The sequence below is a fragment of the Aulonocara sp. 'chitande type north' Nkhata Bay genome, linkage group LG9 (assembly GCF_057382095.1).
Source record: "Aulonocara sp. 'chitande type north' Nkhata Bay isolate Kocher_YH1m ecotype deep benthic linkage group LG9, A_spYH_male_GT1.1, whole genome shotgun sequence".
Taxonomy (NCBI): domain Eukaryota; kingdom Metazoa; phylum Chordata; class Actinopteri; order Cichliformes; family Cichlidae; genus Aulonocara; species Aulonocara sp. 'chitande type north' Nkhata Bay.
The window spans coordinates 22,179,419-22,186,722 of NC_141352.1; positions in this window are offsets into that span (position 1 = coordinate 22,179,419).

The following is a 7,304-nucleotide window of genomic DNA, read 5'->3' on the forward strand; positions in this document are numbered from 1 at the left end:
ATTATCTGAAGCACAACAGCAAAGCTACAACAGAACAGCTGAATAAGAAACGTCTCAAGGTGCTGCAATGGTGCTGTCAAGGTCCAGACCTCAACCCCACTGAAATGCTGTGGCAGAATCGTGCATCATTAAACAAATGTAGATAAAAGTCTCACAAAAAACAATCGCTTCAAGTTATTACTGCTAAATGTAGTTCTTCAAGATATGAAATCTTTTTTTTCTCACCCTACTTCTGCATTTTGGCTTTTGCTTTTTTTCTTAATAAATAAACAACACATATGTTACGTTTTGTTGTTCTTCTGCGGTTGTGTTTGGATACTTTTAGCATGCAAGGGCAAGATAATATTTTATAATGTCCCCATAAATAAATCCTTAGAACTGAAAGCAGTTGCACATGACTGTGTTGTAAATACACAGTCGGCAGTTACAAGCGGGTGTTTGCAGACCTTTACAAACTCTTGTACCTGGCTGATCGAAAGGAAGCCCCAACAAGAGTCCGTTGAAAGTAAGGTTATTATAGTTAACTAAAACTAGCTAAAAGCACTTTAGCTAACTAAATTAAAAATGAGACTTTTAGAAAAAATATCAACTAAATGAAACAATTTTATGAACTTGGTAAATGAAATAAATTTAGAGGTGGGCAGATCCAAATATCGATAGTATCGATACCAACGCTGATATTGGTGTCAGATCGATACTAGCTCCACAGGGTTTCTGTCCACTCACGATCTAGCCCACTGAACTTTTTTTTGAGAAATGAAAAAATGATTCAAAGTGCTTTCAAGACAGATCTCCAACAAACCCAGTTTCAAAATACACGAAAAGCTGAAAAATCACAGTGATTTAGTAGTCATTAAATGATTTTCCCAAATCCTCCCTCTTGCACATGCCGTCCATTCAATAATAAGTAAAAAGACCAAAACTGACACTGAAACTAATAAAAAAAAACTAAACTGAAACAATAAAACCGCTCTGGAAATTAACTGAAACTAAACTGAAATAAAAAGTCAAAATGAAATACAAATAAAAACTGAGAAAAAGGGAAATCCAGCTCTTGTTGTAATAACAGCAGAAGTGGGTATGCAGCTCATTCAGGAAAAAAATGGCAAAAGATGTTGGCTGTGCCCAGTTAGCTGTGTCTGAAATTTAGAGGAAGTATTAACTACATGGAATGGCTATAAAAACAAAACATGCACATAGACAGACAGTCGTGATAATGATGATGATAATTCTGGTATCATCAAGAGGAATCAAAACTTAATTAACATGAGTCCAGAAAATTGCCAGGCCTTTGATGTCCCATGGTATTTGGGGGAAAATCGGATGTTCGATTTTTTTTACAGTTATCCTTTCTCACATGTACCTCACAGCAGTCCACAGAGGTTCAGACCACTGGAAACACTCCCCGTGATTTAGAGCGTGCAGGAAGGAGCACTGCTATGGACGCCCCCTCAATATGGTGCATTAGTGAGCTCTTTTCACACATTGCTGAATTCAGCATCACACAGACCTAAGCGGTTAAAGATCATTTATCTTGCCTTAGCTAGTCATTTGCATCAGATGTTTTTCTGGTAATGTCTTGAAGAGAAAGGCCTTCAGTGCATTTGTGGAAAATGACGATAGAAACACAATCTTCAGTTCTAATTCTAATTCAGTTCTATCTATATAGCACCAAATTGCAACAGCAGTCACCTCAAGGTGCTTTATAGTGTAAAAACCCTACAATAATAGAAACCACAACAATCAGACAAGCCCATATGAGCAAGCACTTGGTGACAGTGGGAAAGAAAAACTCCTTTTTAACAGGAAGAACCAGGCTCAGGTAGGGGAGGGAAATATGACAAAAGATACGCTGCAGAAGAGAGTCAGAGATTAATAATAAGTAATGATTAAATGCAGAGTGGTGAATAAATACATGTTGCGTGGGGGGAAAAAGATGAGTGAAGAAGAAACACTCAGTGCATCATGGGAAGTCCCCAGCAGCCTTGATCTATTGCAGCGTAACAAAGGGAGAATTCTGGGTCACCTGATCCAGAAATAAATATATTCTTTATCAAAGAGGAAAGTTTAAAGGCTAATCTTAAAAGTAAAGCGGGTGTCTGTCTCCTGAATCCAAACTGGGAGCTGGTTCCACTGAAGAGGGGCCTGAAAGCTGAAGGCTCTTCCTCCCATTCTACTTTTAAATACTCCAAGAACCACAAGACTTGTAAAGAAACTCATTAGACATGCATGCATATATTCACCAATCATCTTTGCCCTACCAAAGGCAAACATGCTGGAAAATAAAGTTTATAACATTTAAATCACATGTACGCAGATCTTTAAAGCAGAGTATTTTTAGGCCAACAGTTTTAATAAGTTCAACCATAGCTGACATTGAGATTCGTCCACACCCAAGCTTCCGGCTCCCCGGAGCATCCTGCTTTAAGGTTCATTTGCTGGGTCATAAATCTGTCCAGGCGCCCAGAGGGGAGCTGGTTGAGCTGCTTCCATGAGAAGGCTGCTACACCGGAGCATCACCCAATGAACTCTGTTACCTCTGATTCCTGCCCTGTGACAGAGACCCACAGCTGTTGCACGAACGTTGCAATCCTTCACTGTCAAAACATGGCACCCACCCAAAGTCCTGTTCAGTAGTAGCTGCTTACTACTCGGGAGGACTGCCAGGGATCCGCAAAAAGATACTCTATGTATGACAGTTGTAGCATATGACACTAATCCCTTCTCAGCTGTATTATGAGTGTGTGCGTACTGTAAGTGTGTGTGGCTTTTCCTACTTATGTGGCTTGAAATAAAACGTGAATTTAACAGGCCTGAATTAGATTTCCAATTGGCTCATAAAGTAAAAAGGCCTGAAAGACTGCTAGGAAAGAGGAAGGCACACAATGGAGAACAAAGTGGTTGGAAGGAGCGTGCAGGACTTGGTTTGAGTATGGAGTGAGTGGCCTGAGTGGTGAGGGTTTACTCAGACCATGGCTCAGATTGATGCAGTGAGTGGGCAGGGGTGGGGTGTGGGGTGGGCAGTGTTTTTTAACAGTCTGAATGACCCAGGGGAAGAAGCTGTTGTGGGACCTAACTGACCTGAGGCGTCAAACAGGCGGTGGGGTGGGTGCAAGGGGTCATCTGTGATGGTCCTGGTGTTTTGGAGACAGGAGGATCTGGGGATGGCCTCCAGGGGTGGCAGAGGGCAGCCAATGGTTTTTTTGGACAGTGTTAGTTACACTCTGTGCAAACACCCAGGCTGTAGGAGAGCACCCTCTCCACTGAGGAGCAGTAGGCCAGCAGCAGCTTCTGGTCCAGGTTATTCTTTCTCAGGGCTTTTGTGTTGTGGAGCCAAGTGAGATCAGCAGAGATGGTGCACTGCAGGGACCAGAGGCATCTCAGTGCAAAGATCACGTATTTATGGTCGCTAATCTGGTTCATTTATCTTTGGGCACACTCATTTGCAGGCTGCTGACACAGTTCCTAGATATGTGAGGCACCCATTTGGGGTTATTTACCGTGACTGATGAAGACAAACCTCTGCAGGCAGGTGTTGAAATATCACCTGGAGAGTAGCCGTCTACTCTTGCAAAATATATCTGCGGCTGATTATTCTTGAACATATTTCTATATATCTGTTTATCACCTCCTTCCTGCTCCAGGTGTAAGTGGACCTAATCATCAGAAGGTTTCCCAGTCTGTGTGTGTGTGTGTGTGTGTGTGTGTGTGTGTGTGTGTGTGTGTGTGTGTGTGTGTGATGCTGGAGGCACTTGGCAGGGCACTGGGGCCAGAAAAAAGGGATGACCCGCGGCTTCACGTGTAATCGCTCCATGTGATGTACTTGTTATTGACACTGAGCATTCAACAGGGCTCCTGCGGGACCCTTGAACTTGAGGAGCAGTCCCTGGGAGCAGCACTGGAGGGCTGAAGAGTTCAGAGCAGTTAATGTTCAACCCTTTTGATCTCTGCCGAGAAGTTGCATTCCCTGAATTCCTCGCCAGCGTTTCCAGCGGTAGAGAGACTATGAATGGCTCTACTGAAGACATTTAACACTCTCCCATGCACTGCCTCATTTGGGAAGCAGGGTAAAGCAAAGCTCACAGGTTACTAAACTTTGCAGCTCACTGTCAGCTTCTGTTTTTTGTTTTTTTCTTTACTCCTGAAAAAATTAAATTCTTCTGAAATTACTATCTTTACCATTTATTGCAGATGCACTGAATGTGACAAAAGTGAGCAAATGATGAAAGAGACGTGCATGATGACTATGTCATAATATCAGGGGAACCTTGCTTAATCATTGGCAAATCAATGAGCTCATGCTGTTTATGTGTTTTTCTTTTTCATTTTTTTTAGGAATTCATTTACCCTTCCTGTAATGTGGGTGTCCACCAGATGTGGTCAGAGTGACCCGGTGCTTTGGGTTCTGGGTAAATTATGCAATGAATGAAACAGGGCTGTTATCTAAGAACTTTCATCCAGAACTACGCAATCATGTTCCCACCGCGTCTGGACGTTTACCACCCACTTTGAGTTACAGCCTCACACATCAAAGCAGTAAAACCTCTTTAATGACAATAAAGTGATCATGCCGGTAAAGGGGGAATGCGTTTAGTAATTTACTTAAAATGCCTACACGTGGATGCCAGACTTCCTTTTAAGAGATAAAGCTCAGCAGATGTGACACCAGAAACGACCAATTTATGGCCAATATGAATAATATGTGGCCCGGCAAAGAATCTCTCCGAGCGCTGCCGTAAAAAGCTGATTGATTGTGTGAGATGTGTTCTATTGTTCGAGCGCTGGGTTTAGGAGGTTTAGCGCGTGGGTGATTAACTAATGGAGGGATATAATCCCAGGTAAGAGTCACACACTGGGGCCCAAAGCACAATGAACAGCCTTCACTTAACCTCAATCAAAATGCTGAGATTGCAAACATGGGGCCTCAGTCACCTGGCAGATGTCATTTTTGAGGGCCATCTGCGCTTTAGAGGACTGAGCTGGATGAGAGACTGCTTACAAGCCAAGGTGAGCCAGCGCAGCTTAATACAGAGTAGAGATGGCACGATACCACTTTTTTATGTCCGATACCGATACCGATATCATAAATTTGGATATCTGCCGATACCGATATGAATCCGATATAGTGTTTTTTAATCAACAAAACTGTTTTTTAAATATCTTGCTGCATTTTGTATAAGTTCATACTCAAGTTTAAAACAACAACTACACTAAAGCTATTCTGTTATACCTGTATGCAAAAAAAAATATTTCATAGTACAGCAATACTGATCAATCTAATAAACTTAAACCTACACCATCCTCCCTATTCTGGTATTTTAAAGAGTACTTAGCATAAATATTAAGCAACCTAACTAATAGGGCTCCAAGTCCCAGCAACAACAAAAATAAATAAATAAAAAATAGGGAACCACCCCTCACGCTCCACCTCATGATGCTTAATCGCCGTAATCAACCTTAATTTGATGCAGTGTGAAAAAAAAATGCACAGAAATCAATTATTTTTCAAGAAATATTAAATAGATTCAACATCTTTCTTCAACAAAATTGCAGACTGCACAGATGGTACCTTCCCAAAGGAAAAAGTAGTATAGCTTACTAGGGTATATTAGACTTAATAGTCACTATATACAGTAATGGACTTCTATTCATTTTGCATCAAATTAAAACTTTGGCTGTCAGATAATTATTTATTAAAAGCTAGACATTTTAAATGAGAATAAGAAAGAAAAGTATGTCTTTGTGCCCCCTTTTCCCTGTTAATGCCCTATCGGCCCCCCTGGCTAAACTTTGCTAGATCCGCCCCTGCACAGTTACCAGCCGTCAGCTACGTAGAAAAAGATCCTCGAGTAGAAACTAATATTAAATACATTCTAACAATAGCTGATCAAGCTTAAACGTGCTGCTGTTGTTCAGCCGCTGGTTTCCTCTTTCTGGTGCAAAGTGGGCCAAAAGCAAACAAGAGACACGGACTCGCGACAGAAAAGCCGATCAGCTGATCGTTAAGCAGTTTCATGATTGAAGTAGCAGCAAGAAGAGGCAGTCGCTTGTTAAGCTTAACGCAGGAATGCTTTACAAACATTCAGAGATGGACTTACACACTTGCTTTACTTCTCTCGGGGATAACTTTGTCGGAGATGAAATGCGGGTTGCTAGCGAAGCTCCAAATGCTATCCAGACCACCGACAGGTCCCGCATGCCACAGCCGCTCTATCACGTGATGCATACTGCTCCGACTGCTAACGTTCTGAGGTGAGTTACGGTGTGTTGCAAGTTTTGTGAGGTGCTTTCGTGATATTTAATGGATCGGATTACATTTTTTATTTTTCTCCGATATCCGATCCAGTAATTTAGGTCAGTATCGGACCGATACCGATACGTAATATCGGATCGGTCCATCTCTAATACAGAGATCCTCATTGTCTTTGACACTGACGGCAGCAGAGAGCTGCAGGCCATTTGGCCAACCTTTGTTTCCAGTCAGCAGATTGCTGCTTTATTAACCCTTGAAAAATTACAAATAAATCCTCTTCAGTCAGCTTTATATGGGGCTTATGTTTGAGAGTTTCTACAGACTCTGTATCCCTTATTTTGGTCATTTTTTGGTGTTTGTTGAGACATTAAAGATCAGAGGCTGTGTTGAGGTTGTGCTGACTTCTTGACATTTACATTTAACATTAATGTTTACTTCCCAATGAGCAAACAGGTCTCTGCAACATAGGGGTTACCACCACCCACTCAGCACATATAGGCTGTGATGGTAATGCATTGCTGTGTTGTGCTGGACAGCGTGCAGTTTAACGACTGCTTCTCTGTATAATGCCAAATTCGCTGTGACAGACGAATGGGAAAGCCCCAGTCACACAAGCCTACACAGGTCAGCGACCCTTGTGTATTTTAAAATGTGGATTCCCCAACGGACTGACAAAAAAAACCTCCTTGTGATTGCTTTGGTCACTAGCACGTTGCTGCGGTCACCTGTAGTTTACATGTGATGGACTTGTCCACAAACACTGTGTGCTACTCGCTGAGCTCTGGAGAAACTGAAAAGTGAAATATAAACCAGAAATAGCGACCATTTGCCTTATGAAACATGATGGTTGTAGCTCTAATCTGCAAACAAACATGAAAAACTACAGGCAACCATGGGAACCTGCTACTAACTAAATCAATCACTGGGAGGGGTTTTTAGTGTAGCAGCTTATTTTCAACTGCTTTCACCTGGTGAGAGGCAGCAACCTCCAGCAACCACTGCCAACTAGTCTGGGAGTACATATGTTTCCCTAGCAACCAAAACCTCAATG